This window comes from Epinephelus moara, chromosome 20, assembly GCF_006386435.1.
Source record: "Epinephelus moara isolate mb chromosome 20, YSFRI_EMoa_1.0, whole genome shotgun sequence".
Lineage (NCBI taxonomy): Eukaryota > Metazoa > Chordata > Actinopteri > Perciformes > Serranidae > Epinephelus > Epinephelus moara.
The window spans coordinates 41,132,334-41,153,411 of NC_065525.1; the positions used below are offsets into that span (position 1 = coordinate 41,132,334).

Here is a 21,078-nt window from a genome sequence, read left to right on the forward strand (position 1 = left end):
TCTCGCGATACCCGAATCCATGACTCTACAATCGATTCATCTAAGGATTCATGGCTGATTCGTATCGATTGAGGAGGCTGCTACCGACGTAGCCGTATCTCTCACTTGTCAAACTGGATATCCGGTCGTATCGGTTAATCGTTCCCAACCCTAGTGCAAATGATCCAAATTGCCACCTTGGAAATATACCTGTGTTCAAAGAGGAGTGATTTAAAAAAAAAATACATATCATTAATGTAGCCCTGGCTAGAATTCATCTGGACATCAGGATATAAATAGTTTTCTAAAATGTTAAAAATGTATAAATATGGTTAAAAATGACCTATGGATGGTTAAAAAGGATTAAAATAGAGTTGTAATATGTGTTGTTAGTGTAAGCTGCAAGGTACCGTGCTGTGGAAAAGAGGCAGAATAGGAGGCCTATATCTTTTCCGATTTTTCTTAAATCTTATTGGAGGCACAGCCACTCATTTCCTTACTACAGATCAGGTAATCAAGTTTGTAAAAGTACAGGTAGTAGCGCCACCAAATTCTAAACCGTACCCAGGCCCCGCCCAGAGTACTACTACACCTAGCAGATTATATAGCTACATGGGATGGGTGTTACATTAATTTGAAAACAATGCCATTCATTATATATGTCCTCAAAAAGGCGAACTCATCGCGTTTTTTTAAATAGTCAGTAGCTATCTAAAACAAAATTATATGCATTTTCTTATGAGCTATAAAATCTATAAATGAAGTATAAACACTATACAATTAAATGATAATTTCTTACTTTCTTTGATTTTTTTTGTCAGATATGCAGTGATGATATGTATGTATGTAAATGTTGTCCAACGTCAAGTCTCTGTTTGTGTTGAAACAATACATGCAAAATAGCGTGCACAGGGCTCGTCATAATTTCCTTACACTGCTGCTGTTGAGGACATCTACTTTATACATAATATACTCGTGTGTCTGTGTCACTCTGCAGTTACATCTCCAAAACACTGGTAGACAGTGGGGTTTCTGTGAAGAGCTGTGAAGTTGAGATGATTCAAAAACACACATTGAACACACATTGAACATGGCTTAAGAGAGACAATTTCAAACACAAGTTCACTTTCTATAGCTCACAAGATTCATAGACAAACACTTGTCTTTATCTGGACACCTTTTCCCACAAATACAACATGCTAATGTTATTAGCACAAGCCTATGGCATTTTACATTGTATAAATTAGCCTTGCAGCTAGCAGACTTTTTCTCCAAGAGCAACAAAATTTAACAAAGGTAACGGTACAAAATTCAGCTCCATTATAACTCACAAGGTTCACTGACAAATTAATTGTCTTACAACAGACATGTTTTCCACACAAATACAACATGCTAATGTTTTTGGCACAAGCCTATGATATTTTACATTGTATAACTTAGCCTAGCAGCTAGCGGTGTTTTTCTTTACTCACATGAAGCCAGGATAAATCACACACAGGACTCAAAATGCAGGTCTACAGTCAGTTTCCATCCATTTAGCAGCGCTGTCGTTAACTTCTTTGATTTAGTTTCATCCACGGGTCTGTGGTGAAAATAGTGCTTTAGGGACATGGCTGCCTGCTGACGTCAGGCTGATTAGTTGCACCTGTGTGCTCAGCCTGTAGGTGGGAACTCAAACTCAAATACTTGGGTGAAGTTTTAATTCTGTTTGCCACAAGGTGCAGATGCTTTTGGGTTGTCAGCTGAACCTACTGAGAGTTTTTTAAAGTGAAAGGAGACATTCAAAAAAACAGTGGTGTCTTATTTTCCATCACTGCAGCAGCAGAGAGCAGGAAGTGGCTGCTGCAGCTCGACTACAACTAAGGGTGCATCGAAGATGTGTTTAATGCAATTTTAAAAAAAACAACCTGTTATGTGCAGACCTTAATCTCATTGTGATTAATGGGTTAAAGCAGACAGCCCTACTTAAAACACACCGTAGAAAATTTCAGACTGACCCGGCAAAGACGAGACTGTCTGCACCCGGCAGGCGGGTAAACCAGTAACCTTTGTCAAAAGGATGAGATTTCCTCGACAAGACGAACAGAACAATGGGCACACACTCTGTCCCACATGCTTTGTCTCAGGAATACCTAATGCACTGCTTTGCTGGAGAGAGGCCAGATAATAAAGCTCAGTCAGGATCAGTGAAGCCGGTCTCCACTGACTCTACCCTCATTGTTGGATGCCTCGCTCCCTGGGAGTCGCTGTACGTTATCAGTGATCATCAAAGGCACTGTCAGGAAAGTGTGGAACTGGGGCTTTCACAGGCTGTCCGAGACGCTCGACACATCCAAATGAGACAGGCTTATTAATTCTTCAAAAGCCACACGGCTTCCTTTTCCCCAAGACTCATTTTGGTACATTTAAGGATGATAAAAGCTCAGCCAGGGAGCTCTCCCGCCTCTTTCCGCTGTCTTACTTTTTCTTTCTCACACATACATCATACATAATGCAAGCACATGCATTCAGTTGATCTCAAGAAGATATTACTTCTTGCTTTAAAATAGCTGTCATGTCTCAAAGTCTTTTGTGGGAATGGAAATAAGGACATTTCAGGGACAAAATTTCAGAGTTAAAAGCACACACGGTGAAACCTGTGGTTTGCAGCTCTCTGCATGTATAGACACAATGCATTTTTTTTCATGACTGAGCTTTCCACTTTTTTTCCCGCCTGTCAGTGGCCAAAATAGTGGAGTCAGACAGCTCTCAGTAATAGATGTGTTTACCATATGTCAGGAGGGCTGGAAAAGTGCATGTGTGCTCAGCAAAACCGACACAGAAAGTTTCAAAGAAAAAAACTTTACTGTTGCTGAGTTTCTTCCGACAAAGTTGACATGCCAAGGAGACAAAGTCATTAATTCTGCAAAGTGAAGCAGCCAATTTCTCCCCAACTGGTGTAAGAAGAGTTTCACTGAAGGAAAATGGAATCTGAGACAATGAGAGCTGTTGTAATGGGAGGGAACAGGGGAGGACAAAGCCTTGAAATTCATTACAACTTTTTTTGCATTTTCCCTCTATTGCTGCACATTGGATTATATGTGGAACATCAAAAGCTTTAATTATCTTAATTACTCCTACATTTGCAAGCAGGGAATCTCCTTGAAACCAAAGGAAAATGCGGCTGTTTCTGTGGCAAAACTGGTCGTTAAAATGCACATAATTTGAATGTTATATGAGAACCTTAATTGGTGAATTCATGGTTATCAAGGGGCCTCCTTCATTACAATTCAAGAGGCTCCTTCGCGGTGGCCATATTTTCACATAATGAATGTGATTCTTTTCCCCCCTCAGTGCAACAACTAATTGCACAGACCAGCTGATCGCCCCCTCCACCCCGCCCACACACCCAAAATTAATATGGCAAGTTTTTTGTTTACAACTGACAACATGAATATGAGAAAACTCATTACTCTTGTGACACTGATAAAGTGGGTGTACAATATTTAGTCCATCATGTATTCACTGAAATCCACACTAATAAATCCATATTATTCTGACTGTGGCAAAACTTTGACGACACAACTGGAAGTTCAGCTGTTTCCTTTTCCATAACCAACTTGTACAAAACATTTCTGCTAAAATTTAAAGCCTCACTCCAGTGGATTTGGGCGTTTTTGTTCGGGATGCAGGATAATATCAGTACGTTATCAGTATCAGAATCGGCCAATGTGCTTTTTCTTATTTTGCACAATGAACTGACATTAAAAAGTTTTGTATTTCATGTGTCCATCTGCTGGTGGGCCGTCACGATAAGAGTATGCATGTATGATATGATGTTAATTCCACTACAGAAGAGACTTGATGATCACTAAAATTAGGCGGGGAAAAAAAGTGGATAGTAAGTGGCCAGCTAGCTCACTTATTAGAGCAGATGCCCCATGCACAAAGACCAGAAGCTAAAATTGTGATGGTGATAAATATTCGATTAATTAAAGGATTTAAAGAACAGAATCCAGTATGTCCTTCTCTCCCATCCCTTCATTTGTCCGTCTGTCCATCCCTTCCTTCTCCAATTTGCAGTCAGTAACTACGATGCTTAGAGGAAATGTGGTGGAATAAAAGTGAAAGTTGACAGAAAAATAAAAGCTTGAGTAAAGTACAGATTCTTCCAAAAATGACTTAAATACTGTAAAAAAAGTATTATCACGTTGTTACATTACAACACAGGTTTTAACAGTGTTGTGCAGCTCTGCAGGCGTCTGACTCTCAGACGAATGCTCTTTGCTCCTGCAGCTCAGTCAGACTAAGCAGAATTTAGTCAGATTAGGTCAATCTTGGTGAATCAGGGTGTTAGTCAGATTATTTTAATTGCAGTAAAGCTGTAATCCACAGCTAACACAGCAAACTGGCCAAAATATTTTGGTGTGTCTGTTTATATTTACGGCAGCAGAAGACGTGCTGCGGCTGAATCCCTGCATCATGTACTTGGTGTCTATAAGAGGCAAATTAATTCAAAGCCAAAGAAAGTGACATTTAAACAAATGTAAATGTAGCTGCTGCTAAAAGGTCTCTGAGCAGGGGACAGCCTGAGCGAGTGCCATGCCCTCTTGTCTCAGGAGTGCGTTGGATAATGTGCTGGGGTTCACCCTGAGGTGCAGGAGATCTCACTACAGGGCCAGATGACACTTGTGCAGGTCGACTCTTTCGGGCACAAAGCCCAGCTGACTTGTTCAGCAGAGCTAAGCCAGCAGTGACTGCCAGGGGGTTAGAGGTTAGCGTAAGCCGCTCTGGGCCACCGCAGCCCACTGACTCTGAACAGCAGGGTCAGCTGTGGGGCTGCAGGACCCCTCCGCTCTGCAAAGCATTCAAACAAAAACACATCAACAACACAAACATGACATGAGGACGGAAAAAAATAGGAGAACACTTTCACCAGGATTATGGTTGCTTCCAGAGCAGGCTGGGATTTTATCTAAGTCACACAGCTTAAACATACAAGTAGATTGTGAGAAGCACAATGCGCTTTGGTACTTAATGTAGCAAATGGGTTATCTCTCTGAGATCAGGTTTTTTTTTTTAAGAATATCTGATGCTCTTTAGGAGGCGTGACAGGCTCTTTCACAAATGTTTGTTTGAATCCTTCCTAATCAAAAGCAAATGCTCTCAGTTTTCTAGTTTTATCATGAGGAAAAACGATGAGAGAAATTGTAACAGTGGAAAGTAGAACCCATGCAAACTGAAAAAAACCCAGCAAAGCCAATCAGCTTTAGTATTATTATATAAATTATTATTAGGGCTGTCAGCGTTAATGCATTCATTGACATGCAATTAAGATCTGCACATAAAGTGTTTTTAAGAAACTGAATTAAATGCGTGCTGCCACTTTGAGTTTGAGCTCCCACCTATGAGCTGAGCATGCAGGTGCAGCTAATCAGACTTTTTTCAGCAGGCAACCGCATCACTAAAGCCACGTGTGAATCACCTCAGACCTGTGGATAAAATTAAATCAAAGAAGGTAACTATAACGCTGCTAAATGGGTGAAAACTGACTGCACACCTGCATTTTGACTCCTGTGTGTGATTTATCCTGGCTTAATGAGTAGAAGAAAACTCCACTAGCCACTAGGCTAATTTATACAATGTAAAATGCCATAGGCTTGTGCTAATAATGTTAGCAAGTTGTATATGTAGGTTTGTGAACTTGTGTTTAAACATGGCTTAAGACAGTTTCAGTGTGTGTTTTGAATCAGTCAGACAGCACTTTACAGAAACTCCATCTTTGAGCAACATTTTGGAGGTGTAACTGCAGAGCGACGCAGACACACGAGTAAACTACATATTAAAAGAACGTCCTCAGTTTTACATGTTGTGACCAGTCATGTGTCTTACTGTCATCAGGACCAATAGTTTGACACATACAGGACCTGTTTGAATCAGACAGCAGCTAAACTGGAACTCCTGAATAGTGACAATGTGGTTTCCTTTCAAGACACTCTGTCACGAACTGCTTCGTTAATATGGACTTCAAATCTATTTTGAAATGCAAAATAATGTCATTTTAAACCTACAGTAAAAAAAAAAGTGATTTAATTGCAGTTTAAAAAAAAAAATCATTTGACTGTCCATTAACATATGGGTTTGTTAAATCCAAATACTTAATCAACTGACATCCCATGACTGCTGTCGCAGAGACACTGCCAGTATGCATGTAATTTTCATATCTATGCAGCGACTGGAAAAATACATTAAAAAATCAGGACCAAACACATGTTTGCCAACATATTAATGAAGCCCCAGTCGTCCAGAGAGACAGCGGCGCCCTACTGATACATCTCTTTAGCCCCAAGCATGCTAACAGCAGTGTCGATTTCTTGACTGTGTCCCTCAAGGCTGCTGGTACAAAAGACACTTCACTTTGAGGAGCGGGGAGGGGGGGGGTTACAGGGTGGAGGGCTCCTCCCTTAACGCTGCCTCGCCGCACGAAAAGATAATTGTCTCCTCCTTACCCAGAGAGATGGGTGTATTTCCATGACCTATACTAGGGACTCTTCCCCTCTCCTGCGCAGCCCGAGATGTCACAGTGGTTTGCCATAATTACTTTTCCTGATAGAGGTGAGAGAGGACATTTGCATCAGATGAGGCGCGCGGTGGTCTGGTCTCTCCACTCGCCATATGCAGCTTTTAATGTCACCGTAATCTCTAAAGGTTAGCATTGGCAGCACCACTGTATATCTCCACAACTAGCTGAATCAGTGGTTTGGAAATAGGTTTGACATTGAGTTCGGATAGAACACACAGAGTCACAAACACACACACACACACACCTGCAAACACAAACACAAAGAAAACCCCTCGGAAGAGAGATGTTGTGCGTCTTCACTCTGTCGGGTTTTCTTGTACTTCTACACTAAGACTGGACAAGATTGGCAAGGTCAGGCCGTGATTTCTTAACACAGTGTCCCCCTCTTTAGAGAGTCTTTGGGCCGTGGAGATAAACATATAAAGTGTGTACTCCTTACACCTTTGTTGTCAGAGGAGGTTCTCAGCTTTTAGTTTCTGCTGCCTGCTGCTGTAATTCACCCAAAGACTTTTTATCTGTGTTTTCAGCAGAACAGCTTTAAACCTGGCTCGTTAGTTCACATTTTACTGATGCATATTACACAAACGAACTACAAGAAACTACATTTTACTTAAAGGCGATACAAAAAGAGCGTCAACAAAATGTTTCAGAAATTTTTGAGAAACTGACACAAAGAAATCAGCCGACACTCGTCAAGGTCGTCAAAAGATGGCAGATGATTTAAGTGTTGCTGTCTGCAGTGAATCAGACAGGAGCCTCCTTCGTTTCATTTAATCATACAGGAGCAATTAAAAGTAACATGAAGTGTGTTACAGTTCAAACTGGCCTGACTCCGTTTCAGCAGGTTCCTGTTCAGCAGCACACAAACACAATAGAACACAAAATAAAACAGAAACAACCAACAGAGGCAAAACAACAAATCAGAGGCAGCTACAGAGACATTGCATTGATTCAGTTGGGGCAGTGAATGCATCATCCAGTTTAACAAAAGGGGCAGAGGCATCTTTGTCTCCAGTCTCTGTTTCTTCTAGAAATTACATTTCCATACAAGTAATTTGCCACAGAAACTATGTTCTGCACGGTGGTGCCCCATTTATATTCTAGTGTGGTGACCAGATTGGGTCGCTGAAAATCTTGGGGGGGCAAAACAAAACCAAAAGCCGTAACTGAATTTCAGGAATTTGCTTTGCTGTGAGCATGCTATCAAATTTCCAGGCAACAAGACCCCTTTTTTCTATCCGGCTATTAGCTGTTTAAATAACGGACAGAGCCACCAAGATGTCACCCATTGGTTTGTGGACTTCTGTTTTGAACTCTCCAGTTCAGCCATCACCTTTTTTATTTCTTTTATTTGGAGGAGCGAGGGTTTGGAGGGTGGCGCCTCTCAGCCTGTCACACTTGGAGCAGCCATGCACTTAATTATGTGTTTTAAACTTTAAAAAAATGTAAACCTGCGAGTTTTATATAAATTCAGCCCCTGTACAGTTGTCATGAATGTTGAAATTAGCAATAGAGACCAGAACTGTTTTGTACCAGGCTGTAAACATGTTAAACATTTAACCTGGAGGTCTGTGAGGACTGACTCACTCTTGGAGCCAGCCTCAAGTGGACATTAGAGGAACTGCAGAACATTATTCATGAAGATGTGTCACCAACGTGTGTCATAAGGTTTTCCATAAGAGACAGGCAGCATCATGGGCAGACTGCAAAGCCTCTCATCAGCATTTTATTGTATTTTTGAGTCATGGCCTCGAACACATGATCATTTATTTAATATTCAGCCTGATAATGAAGTACAGTAGTACATGTAGACACAAAACATAACTGTGCTGTTTGTCTGACGTTAAAATGAGACGTATTTTTTGCCTAAAGTTTCACAGTGAATCAACATATTCAACCATCACGCTAACATCAGAAGTGGAAAGAAAGAAAGCACTTACAAACCTCTGAAGGCTGCAATTTAGAATGTCCTTGGACTCACTTAACAGTTGTACACTGATGCTGCAGAGGTGTACAGTCAAGAAAGCCTGCTTCTCTCTGTCTCTGTGCCATCGTCTTTATTCCTCCCAGTCTCCCACTCTGAGAGAACGACACTGCCTTCCATCGTCTCTAAATCCCACACCTCCCAGAGCATACGCGTCTGTTCATCACACTTTCTCCATTCTCTTCTTCTTTTTTTGTTTCTGGGATTCTGGTGACATTTTCAAAGTGCCAGATCCTTGCCTTGAGACATTGTGCATGTGCCCACACCTCTCCGCCCCCAAAAACACACACACACACACACGCATACACATAGAAAGCAGATAGACGCTCTCCTCGCCTGGAGCCAGGCCCCTCTGTGCTCGTCTACCTCAGAGAAGCTGGAGCTTGGCATAGAGAGGAGGCTCTGGTGGATTCTGTGCTCCGCCTGCCAATGCTGCTCTTTTGATCTGCAGCCAGCTGATGACAGATCTACATTAAGCTCATAGTCTTCTCTCTTTCGCTCTGCTTCTCCTCTCCTCTTCCCTGACACTGGGGCAAAATGTTACTGTAAGTCCACCGGCATCGATGGGAAGGACATCCCGTGGGGTCGGCGCCTCGAGTCTCCTCTCACACCAAAATGAGAGGAATATAGAATGCTGAGTGGGTTTCCAGCTTGCAGAAAAATACTATGTGGGTGTAAGCCAAAGATAGTGCCATATCAACCATCCAGGGGGAAGCTTTACACATCTCTGATGTGTGCCTCCAAGTTCTGTGAGAAAAATCCACCTTTTAATGTTCTCACACTCCAGATATTGTTACATTTTTATGTTATTTAGTGATGCAGAGTGATTTTTTTGTTGTTGTGCCCACTTGCTTTATATTTTTTCCTTCTATTTCTCTTTTACTTATGAATTTCTTAAAATGATCTTACATAACCTCAGCATATGAAAGTGGGATCTCTTCTAGTTAAAAAAAAGTGAAGTATAAATGTGGAAGCATTTCTTGATGGTAAGATCTTAAAGGTCTTTTTGGAAGGAGAGTGAATAACGTGCTGTGTCCTAACCTGATGCGAGCATCAGACTATCGCTCCGCATCACATCACATCAGACGCTCTCTGTCAAATGTGGATCTGTTAAATATGGAACTTAAATATGGCGAGTACGTACTTCCGTATTATAAATACTCACAACAATGCTATCGTGAGTTACACATAGATATCATTGTTGCATCTTCCATACTGCATCATTACACCATCTCCACTTTGTAAAACAAGCTAGCTGCAAGCATCCCACACAATTGGCTATGGCTAAGCCCCGCCCTCAAACGCGATGAGCCAATCACAGTGCGTTTGTTATTGTCACTTTGCTGGAAAGAAATATAAAGTTATCTTTAACATCTCTAGCTAACGTTAGCTAAAGTTAGCCTCACGTTAGCTCCTAGCTGTGTTTTTCATCATGTCACCTTGTTTGCTGGGAGTTCATTAGCCTATTTTGTTCTAGTTTTGTACTTTGGTGATCGTACATCATTGTTAGCTGTTGTCCAAAGGGCTCTAGTTAAGCTAACGTTAACTTCTGGAGCTTAGCTTCATTAACTTATCTGTAATGGCAGAGATAACAAAGGTTGGCAAACGTTATGTTGAATGATTCAGTGTAAATACCTGTAATTCCTGCCTTTGTGTGTTTTCCCGACTGTTTTCTGTCACAGCTGTCTTCCATCAGTCTCGTTAGTCCCTACCTGTTCCAGAGTCTTCCCTTCAATCATACCTGTTCTGTATTAGTCGTGTTTGCTCCACCCTCCCCACCACACCCTTGTTGTCAGCCAATTCACATTTCCCTCCTTTTACCTGTGTCCACCTGCTGCAGCTGTGTCTCGTTCTTGTGATTAGTTTCCTGTGTGTTTCCCTTTTGTTCCTCGTCAGTTCATCTGTGTTCATCCCCGTGTTCATGGTGTCGTTTCCTGCCTGGTCTCTCATGTTCTGTTGGATTACTTCCCTGGGTTCACTGTTTTACCCCAGGTGGTTTTCACTTTAGATTTTGGTTCTTCTTTCTTTTGGACTTTCAATGTCCTGCCTGTTCTGGATGTTTTTTTAATCACTGATTGTTCCAAATCCACCTGACTGCTCTGCATTTGGGCTCTTTTCTGAACTGATATGATGCATTTATCGTCCACTGAACGAGGCTGCATGCCGACATTTTCAGAAAAAAACAGAACAGGCTGCAGTGAGAGTCTCTCTCCATGGGATATTTAAAAATAGCGAGTATGCATTTAGTCCAGTCAGGCAAGTGCAGGAGTGCAGTGCTGCCTGAGTGCACCACAACCAAGCTGTGAGAAAACAGAATATACACCATTTAAAATTCACTTACATTTTTTAAATGCTTAAAGCTATAGTGCGTAACTTCTACAGGTCCGTAAATGTCCGTTTCACCCAAGCCACTACTAGAGGAGATGACACAATGCTGATTAAGCCGATTGGCTCCTCTAACATCTCGCGGTATTTTTCAATATATATCATTTTTAGTATGCGTGTCGACTGGCGACATTCCCGCGCTGGCGCACAGGAAATGCTTCCTCACAACAAGAAGGGAGGGGGAGGAAGAGCGGAGAGTGTCATAGCAAGAGGTAGAGCGCAGGTAGAAAGAAAAAGCAACATGGCGGAGAAGCGGCCGAGACACAGTTCAGAAGTGGATCCTACCACAAAGGCAAGTGTTACTCTGTGTACGGTGTGTGGCGACTGGCGAGTGTTACTCTGTGTACATGGAAGTGCCGCCGGCTTATTAGTTGTAATAACGCATTATCCGCTGGGAGGCGACAGAAGTTACGCAGTATAGCTTTAAATATCCAATCATCACTAAAGCAGTGAATGGTCAAAGTTGTCACAGTGAAATTTAAGGTGTGCTGATGGATTCACGTCATCAACTCATGCATTGAGTAACATTACAAGTAAATGTTCCACCTTAAAAGTTGCCGGCAGTCGGCCCAGTGAATGAAGTTATTTTTTTCTCTTTCATTTTATAGTTCTAGTTTACTGATGTATGAACGGAGGTTACATAAAACCAGAGTGACCGTCCTCTACTGACCAATCAGACTGCAGGGTTTCTAGCTCCACCTTTTAGTACCAGATCCCCCAACAGAGGGGGGACCAAACATAGGGACGGTAAGAAACGGTTCTGCTGGTACCATCCACAACTTTCACTGTGGAGATGGAAAACATAAATGCTCTAATGTGTAACGGACTGAACTGCTTGATTGGAAACGAGGCTTTACATTGAAGAGGACCATTTTCAACCTTCTGTGACCCAATTTTTAGAAACTCAACAGTTAAACTAACCATTTTAGAGCATTTTGAAATAAAAATCTTCAATCAGTGGTTTCGATGAGTGAATGAGTGAAAGGGAGTCAGCATGTGATTGAGGGCGGCACAGGAAAAGTGCACACTAAGACTTTTTTTTAATGGAAAAACTATAATATGACTTTTTATGAGATTTTTTATGACACACTGGAACATTTTATGACAAGTTTATGACATATTATACCATGACAATTTAATGAAATACTAGCTATGACTTCTAATGATTTTTTTTATGACATACTAACACTTTACAAAACTGTCACAATCTACAGTGATATTCGACATGAACGCCCAAATTACATTCTAGTTTTCCACTTTTTAATATATTTAAAAGTAATGAAATAGAGAGGCAGCACAGTGTTTGACACCATCATACCAGAATCAGTAGAAATAATAATACATTTAATAATAGTAATGTAAGTAAAAGTTAAGGTTTATTCATATTTACATCTGCTAATGATTATTTCAGGCAGCAGTGCGTGGTTGCTTGTTGTAGCATGGCAGTTTTTTTGTTTTGCTTGTGAACGTTATATCCCAAGAATGCCTCAGGGGAATTTCTTCGCATTAGGCACAAATGTTCACTTGGACTCAACAATCAACTGATTGGATTTTGGTGGTCAGAGGTCACTGTGACCTTGCATCTGTCTCATTCTTGTGAATGCCATATTTTAAGAACACCTTATGGGAATTTCTAAGAATTTGACACAAATGTTGACTGAAGAATAAACTGATTGGAATTATGTGATCAAAGGTCAAAGGTCAGCTTGACTGTGACAGATTTGGTCAGATACTGAATTGGTGACTCTAATCTTGAAACTGTGCTGATTGTATAGATCTTCTATGTGTGAAGCATCCATGTTTTCACTGACATGGATGGAGACTGTCAGAGACGCTGGACTGGTGGGCGGAGTCATACAACCACGGGGCGGTGATTCTAGTCATTTACATTTCCTAACAGTATATCTGAGGACATTTTAAGCTAGGGATGCACTGAATATTCGGTAACCGAATATATTCGGCCGAATATTGCAAAAAAACACACATTCGGTATTCGGTGGAATAAGTTAAAAGCAAGGCGGAATAATAGTGGCGTGTTTTGATGACGCAATCAAACAGCATGATTTGTTTTCCACAGAGCTCTACGGTGCGAGCATTTTACTTGCATTTGCGTCTAAAAATAATTTTGTGCGAGCAAAAGAAATCATTCAGGAGCACGCTGTGCGAGTACAGATTTCAACCAGCAGCAGAAACGAAAGGCGAATCCTGCCGGATGTGGGTTGAACGGGGGTCACAGACACAAACACAGACAGGAATGTATTCCTGTCAAATGCGGCGGCCATAGTGCTCCGCGGCGCGAGATAGTGGCTTACCGGTGACGGAGAAGCCCGCCTCCAGGTCCAATAATTTCCTCTTCTTGGCGTCATGACTGCCCAGAAGTACCTGAACAGCTGTGCCATGGCGGCACACAGGTATGTGATGTGTAAGAGGAGAAACAAGCCGTTCACATTTCTCTCTTTGTGGCAGGTAACAGTCCACAAACCTCACCGCACTTTAGGAACTGTTCTTTACTTATGAAGGGACTGTCAGGGGAGGAGGGTGGCTGGTTGATTTTTATTTNGTATCGTACCGTGGGTCCCAATTTTGGTATCGTGACAACACTAATCTGGAGGGGGTTCATCTGCAAAAACTAATGAAAAACTAAACAACGGCATTCGGTATTTGGTACTCGGTATTCAGCCAAGTGTTTAATTTTATACGGCTTCGGCCACAAATTTTCATTTCGGTGCATCCCTATTTTAAGCACATTTAAATATCAGAAGGGATGTGTCCCCCAATATAAATTATAATCATGACCTAGGTCTGTTCACAGGGGGAGTGCAGTGAGACCCTGTGGATCCAGGCAGGTCGACAGGTGGAGTGTTTGTTACTGTGCGAGAAGACCTTTAGCCTGCAGTCTGCAGTTGTGTCTTTGTTTCTACACTGTCCATGATGGATTTCTCTCTGTGTGATTGTTGAACGTGTGTGATGAGTCCAAACAAAAACCCTCAGTCTCTGGTTCTGTGTGACTGAACCCAAAAAACAGACACTATGGGTTAATGTGTCAGACTGACAGCTGGCAATATTTCATAAAAGTCTTTTTTTCCCCCCTTCAAATCTTAAGATTTAGAGGCAGCTCTGTTTGCCATGATTCGGTCCGTAGACAAAGCTGCCAAACCACAGAGCATATTGTATTGTAAGCCAGGCGTCCCCCTGGTACAGTTCAGAATTAATTAGAAAATGAAAAGCTTTAGAAACATAAAGGGATTCAAACAAGTCCTCTTGTTCTGTGACTGAATTTAAGAAAAAATGTAGACAATGCTTTGGCAAGATACATCAAAAGCTAAGAGATCTGTCAAGGTAGCGTCATTTCAGATGATGGGAAAAAAACAATGTAATTAACCACCATCATTTATAAATCCTCACAGAATAAATACACACCACTGTTCAGTATGACAAAGATATATTCTGCTGCCACACTTAATCTCAACAGAATCAGTTGAGTTTTCTAGCCCACCAACCATAATCTCAATTGATAAAGTTTCTTGCAAAGTAGCTGTGCAGATATTGTGCTCACCTGCTGTAATGTTTGTATTATGATGCATTTATCCAAGCGCTAAGTGCAGGTGAAAAATGGCGCGCTATGGCAGAGAGTGAGAGCAATTACATAGGATGCATGGCTAACAGCTGCTGATGAACGAGGAGTGACGGGCGGTGATGGAGCCTCACCATTAGAAAAACACAACCAGCTGTTATTTCCAAAGGGGATCATCTGCTTATTACTGCGATATCCAGCAGGAATAGCACGCCATCGCATTATTCAGCGTGGCAGGCGGCTTTAAGAGAGGTGTGACTTTGTGCTGATAGGTGAAAACACTGTCTTTTTCTGTTTTAGCCACTGCTGTTTTCAATCATTTCCTTTATTTTCAGACGCTGTGATTGAGAGCATAATTTTGAGGAGGAGGGACAATGGCGGACAGCGTTTGGGTTGGAGCTCGCCGTCTTGTTTGTGTTTGTCATTACAGAGCTGTCCTTTGATTTAGTGGGGCAGGGCTTTTCTGTGGACTGTAAATTGGCAATCAGCCTGTCACATTACCATTCAAATGGTCACTGTAAAGCTCCTGTGAGGAGGTCATGGCCCGTCTCAGTGGAGAAGAGAACGCTATTATGTTACTCTTACACATCATTTACTGCTTCTTTTTCTTGCCTCTGCATCAGAGATAGCCGTGACCGCAGGCGTCATGTTTTCAGGTAGTTTGTCTGTGTATCCATCTCCGTCTTGTGAACATGATATATCAACACTTTGAGGGAATTTCTTCAAACTTGGCATAAACGTCCACTTCGACTCAAGGAAGAACTTATTGATCAAATTCAATTTTATTTATAAAGCCCAATATCACAAATCACAACTTGCCTCAGAGGCTTTACAGCATACAACTTCCCTCTGCCCTTGGACCCTCACAGTGGATAAGTACAGACTCCTCAAAAAAGTAAAATAAAACTTAAACGGGAAAAATATGGTAGAAACCTCAGCAAGAGCAGCTGAGGAGGGATCCCTCCTTCAGGATGGACAGACGAACAATTAACAACATTAGATTCTGGTGGTCAAAGGTCACAGTGACCTTGCATCCATCTTACTCTTGTGAACGTGACATCTCAAGAACACTTTAAGAGAATGTTTTTCAATGTGGCGCAAATGTTCCCTCGTAATTAGGGATGGACTCACTAGATTTTGATGGTCATAGGTCAAGGTCACTGTGACCTTGTCTCTCATTTCTGTGACAGTGATACCTTAAGGAAGCCTTGAGGGAGTTGCCTAAAATATGGCAAAAAAAGTTTACTTGGACTCAACGATGAACTGATTCGATTTTGGTGGTCAAAGGTGAAAGTGACTCATTCTCGTGAATGCACTACGTCAAGAAGGCATTGAGGGAGTTTCCTATATTTGGCACAAGCGTAAGTATGAGCTGATTAGGTGGTTGCTGATTTGTTGGTTCAGTGTCAAAGGTCAAGGTCACTGACTCAATTTCACTTTTAGTTCTAAAGCACAATATTGCAAATCACAATTCGCCTCAGAGGGCTTTACAGCAGACAACATCCCTCTGTCCTTTGGACCCTCACAGTGGATAAGTAAAAACCAAAGAAACCCTGTTAACAGGAAAAAAAAGGTCAAGGTCACTGTGACCTTATCTGTCTTATTCTTGTGAACAAGATAATTCAGAAACATCTTATGGGGTTCCTCGATGAACTGATTAGATTTTGATGGTCATACGTCAAGGTCACTGTGAGCTATCAATCTAATTCTCATGAACGTAATATCTCAAGAGGACCTTAAGGGAGTCTCCTAAAATTTGACACAAACGTTCACTTGGATTAAAGAATGAACTGATTCAGTCACAGGTCAAGGTCACTGTGACCTCGCAAAACATGTTTTGGGCCCTAACCTTAAGAATTCATACACTAATTATGACAAAACTTCACACAAATGTCTAACAGGATAAAAAAAATGAAATAATGATATTTTATGTGACATCATCATGTTCTGGATAAAACACTTTTCTGGCCATTATTCAGTGTCTTATCTCAGGAACAGAAGGGGAGACATTTGGTCAGATACTGAATTGGTGACTCTGGCTGAGGGGAAGGCGATTATTCTTTTTTGTTTCTTTTTTATGGAGCATGGGGAATATAATAAATGCACGCAGACACAAACACCATGTGATTTCGGCCGAATCTGTGTGTTTAATCCAATTCAGTGCAGCACAGATGTAGATATTTAATGAAGCTTTCTTTTGCAACAATACCTCAGTCTCCCCCGACGCTGGAGCAAAGGAGGAAAGAGCGTATCGGGATACACGAGAGACGGAGAAAACGAGACAGAACAAATGTGAGCATAAACACGAGAGTCAGAGTGCATGTGGGCTTCCAGGAAGAGGGGGAGAGAATGACGGCAGCAACGCGCTCGCTGTGAATATGTACCTCATATCTAACACACATAACTCAGCCTCTGCATTCAGCGGCTGCACAGCTGTCAGGAGCTGGCATACATTATCACCGCATCTCTCCTGAAATATGGTACAAATGTCAGCTCGAATGAACGCACGCCTTTCTTTCAAGCCTTCTGTGATGGTGGTGCTTCACAATTCAACAGTCATGCTTATTTAGGAAAATGTCACAGCGTGTGTGGAAATTACTGATTTGACTCCTGTTTACTCAGACTCACTGCATATTAAGAATCGTTTCTGAACAGCTTTTACTAAAACTCTCCATATTTATTCTAAAGATGTGACTCTCAGCTGATCCTCAGTCTTTTTTTTTGCTATAGAAATGTTTTGCACTCCCACTCACAGCTTCAGGGATGTGTTTTCAGTTTCTATCTGCCTTTGACGGGCATTTGTTAATTTCCTGCCCTGGTACAGTAGCCTGCACTGTATGTCGTGTTCTTTCAAACCCGGCTCCTCTAGGCTCCCCTGATTTGAAATCTAAGCACACAGTCTCACTCTGAGCCATGCTGTCCTGCAGAAGAAACAGCTGTTTGCATGAATCTTTAATGTATGCCCACATTGGCACGCCGTCGCAGCAGATGAGAATGTGGAGGATCACCTCGATCCCTGATTTAAGCTGTTTCAAGTCCCCGCCGTTTCAGAATGTCAAACGTCTCATTCACTGGAGTATACCACTTAAAAATGTTATAGGTTAGAAAAACAGCTACAGTAGTTTAGCCAAGTTACAACGCAGAGTTCCTTCATCAGTGTGGAATTTATGGGGGCGTTGAAAACTGGTGAATGCACAGAAGCTAGTTTTCAAAATGTAGAAACACAATGATACATCCACTAGTCTATTACATACAGGGATGGGCTTTACAGTTAAATGAATATTGCAATATGAGGACCAACAGTGTCATCGCTCCCTTAAATTGAATTAAAATACATTCAGAAAATAACATTTGAGACAAAATTAAAACTTTGTTATTGGTACAAATGAATCAAACAGACTGAACGCTCATTTATTCTCCCTGTATGAGCAGAAACAGACGTTTCAAACGCTGTAAACATCACTGCCATCATACTACCATGTGTCAGGAGTCAGTTTTACACAACAACAAAGGAGGTGATGGTGGAGGAGGTCGTAATAATGGCTCCAAACAGAGGCAGCGTTGTATATGGAGGTGGTCTGTAAGGCCACTAAACACATCACAACATGTGGACAGAGAATTCTTCTCCCTATATTACTGATTTGTTCTGTTCTGCCATTTTAAAAATGTCTCCTGTGGTACTGCTCCGTTTTGTCCGTGTCCGCAAGCTTTCAGGAAATATGGTGTGCCACATTCAACGTCACAAACGCACCAGAAAACAGGGTTAGTAAACAGTGGAAAGCAGCATGGAGGTCAGTGAAAATGTTACAGTGGGTACTTCTTTTTTTATCTGCTACCTATAGAGTGTGCCAGTAAACCCGGAACTCCGTTAGCATTTTTAGCACTTCCGGTTCTCTCGTCTAAAAGTCAATATGTTTTTTGAATGGGATTTTGGTAAAATGCCTCAAATAAGGTCTGTGGTTAACAAAAGCTTAAGCGAGTTTCAGGTTTTGTTCTACGACATAAAACACGTCAGTAAATACCCTACTTGTGAATTTTGAAGCTTTTACGTGTCGTAAAAAAGGCGGTTGCTAACAAGTTGCTCAATACGACTACAAACCCTGTCGAAGACATTAAACTTCATCACCCCCGAACAGGCGAGAGTGCTGGCAGTCCGCCATTACAGCTTCTTATTTAGCTGAAACAGTCCGATTTCCCCATTATACAATGTTTTTAAAATAAAGCGGCTGAAATCAGTTGAAAGCTTAGTGGTGGTGACGTCAAGAGTCATGCGACCGTGGAGTAGTCATGTAGTCCGTTAAAGCCTAACGTTAGCTTTTTACTTCTGGCGATCGCATTTAAGCTTCAAATGCGGTATGAAAGGTGTTCATATGTGAAGATTATCTCGCTGAACAAAACCTGTAAGTATCATAAACTTGTGTTAGCCACAGAGCTTATTTTCTGACATAATCCAAAACGCAATGCAAAAATCACATTCACTTTCTCTTCTGGGAACCAGCGCGATGCTAAACTTCCGGGTTTTGACGTCAGCCCTGGCACACTCTATTCAGTCTCTCTTTTGCAGACTAACTTGGAGAAATGTTTCAGCGCTATCGGGATGGACAGAATTTGTGAGATGTCAGAGAGAGGCAGAAGAAGTTACCAATGACTGTGCCGTAAAAGTGGCGAAAGTTAATGTGTCCACCTGGGTGTCATGTTTCCATCACTGCCGATCAGAGCCAAACCCATGATATAGTATCACAATATTTAGGTCATGATACAATATGACCTAAATATGTGAAATGTATTGAGATATATTGAGTACTGCTTTAAAACATATTGGGATTTATTACCTTCTTTTCCGACTGCAAATTATTTCCCTGAAGGAAAACACTGTCAACAGCAGTTTCAGCTAAAGTTTTCAGTCTGTTCATCGACTTAAATCATTTTTGTTGCAGTAAAATGTGACACAGAGCAGACAGACTGACCAACACCGTCATAACACCTGTCAGAAATGCTGCATACACCTGGCAGTCTGAACTGTGGGCAGACTTAACGCCCTCTGAGAGGACAGATTAAGACCTGAGCCAAACACTTCACATGTAGGTATCCCGCTAACTGAATGGTAGCAGCCATGTTAGAAGTGTTGTCTGTTACATTCTTGTGCTGCAGTTTGCAGGAGGTCTGCACTGTTTGGTCTGGTGTGAATGGGTTCACGTGTTTTTAGCATGTAACAAAAGCCTTGGTTTTCAACAGCGCTGTATGGACGCAGATCTTTGCACAGGAAGTAGGTGATGGACTGTTATTTTCTGAGCTCTCTTAGAGCTGGATGGTAGTTGTGTCGAGCTAAGTGTGTCCAGTGTTGGTTGATTTTTCGCCGTAGCAGGTTTAGCATCAGCATGGCCGTCAGCGGCTAACACTATCTCTGGATGGTGGTGTGTGAAGTGAGCCCTCATGTTTGTAGTATTCCCAGAGTATTTTACTCTCATATGACACTGCTTGTAAATCTCATGTGTCATATCCAAGTCCTCCTTTCCTTCTGTGTTAAAAACACACTTGATTTAAACCTCGACGGCACATTTCTGATTTCTTTCTCCGGTGCCTCCATCTTTGTTTTGATGAACTTCCTGCCAAATGTCACTGACTGATGGTGCGTTCGTTTTGTACTCAGAGGTTGGAAATTCCCAGTTCCCAGTCGGAAGTTTAAACTCGAACGCACCCTGAGATCGGATTTCCAACTCGGAAACTTGGAGCAACCGCATCAACCCCGACTTACGAATTCAAGATGGCTGCCAGTCACATACATAGTGAGTAAACACTCTGCTAAAGTACTGTTTATGGCAATTTTATCTTATTTGTTTTACATTAGGTCAGCCTCATCTGCGGCGTTCATCAGTTGGAGTGCATGATGGTTTTGAAGCTGTCTCTACTCCGAAAGTGCAAGGGCAACAAAGGCTTTCTTGCGGGCGTCCATGTTTTTTTCCAACTTGTCCACCGTTGTCAACTAGAATGCAAAAACTGTTGTCAACTCGGAGGTGACATCATTCCCGCTTCCGACCTCCGAGTACAAAACGAATGCAGCATGAGACCTCTGCTGACCTCACCAGGAAAATAAACATCAGCACCATCTAGTGGACCGAAAAAGCAACTGATTTATTATTCTAGTATGAAAAGTTGTGTTAAAATGTGTATTTGCAAAATCAAATGTATACAATAAAAAATTGATACTTGGCGTGTATCGATACAATATCTCCACGCAAAATATCGTGATACTATGTTGTGTCGATCCCCCCCCCCCCCTAATAAATACCTGTGGCCACTGCAGAGTCATTTTTACCGGGAATAAATGATGACTGGAAACTTTCCCATTGAAGACAAAAGCAGGGTGTCAGTTGTTAGTGACTTTTTTGTCCAGTGGAAAAGGGAATTTTGTAAAACAGTAACAAAATCTAATCCTATCACCACATTCATAACATACAATAATAATCTAGTTGCCTCCAGAGTGACTGGTGAAAGTGTCATTTTCTGTCTCTTCAGCTTTAACCAATGAATAAACATTGAGATGTGATACCAGTGAGTTTATAATTGCACTAACAGAGGGCCGTGTATGCAGCT

The 21,078-nt window shown here is 41.6% G+C and overlaps 1 protein-coding gene across 2 annotated transcripts in view; it reads right to left on the bottom strand.

The window, feature by feature from the left end:
* mgat4c (mgat4 family member C) overlaps positions 1–21,078 on the bottom strand; it is a 180,054-nt gene that overhangs the window by 59,973 nt on the left and 99,003 nt on the right. The gene's annotated exons all lie outside the window — the stretch shown is intronic.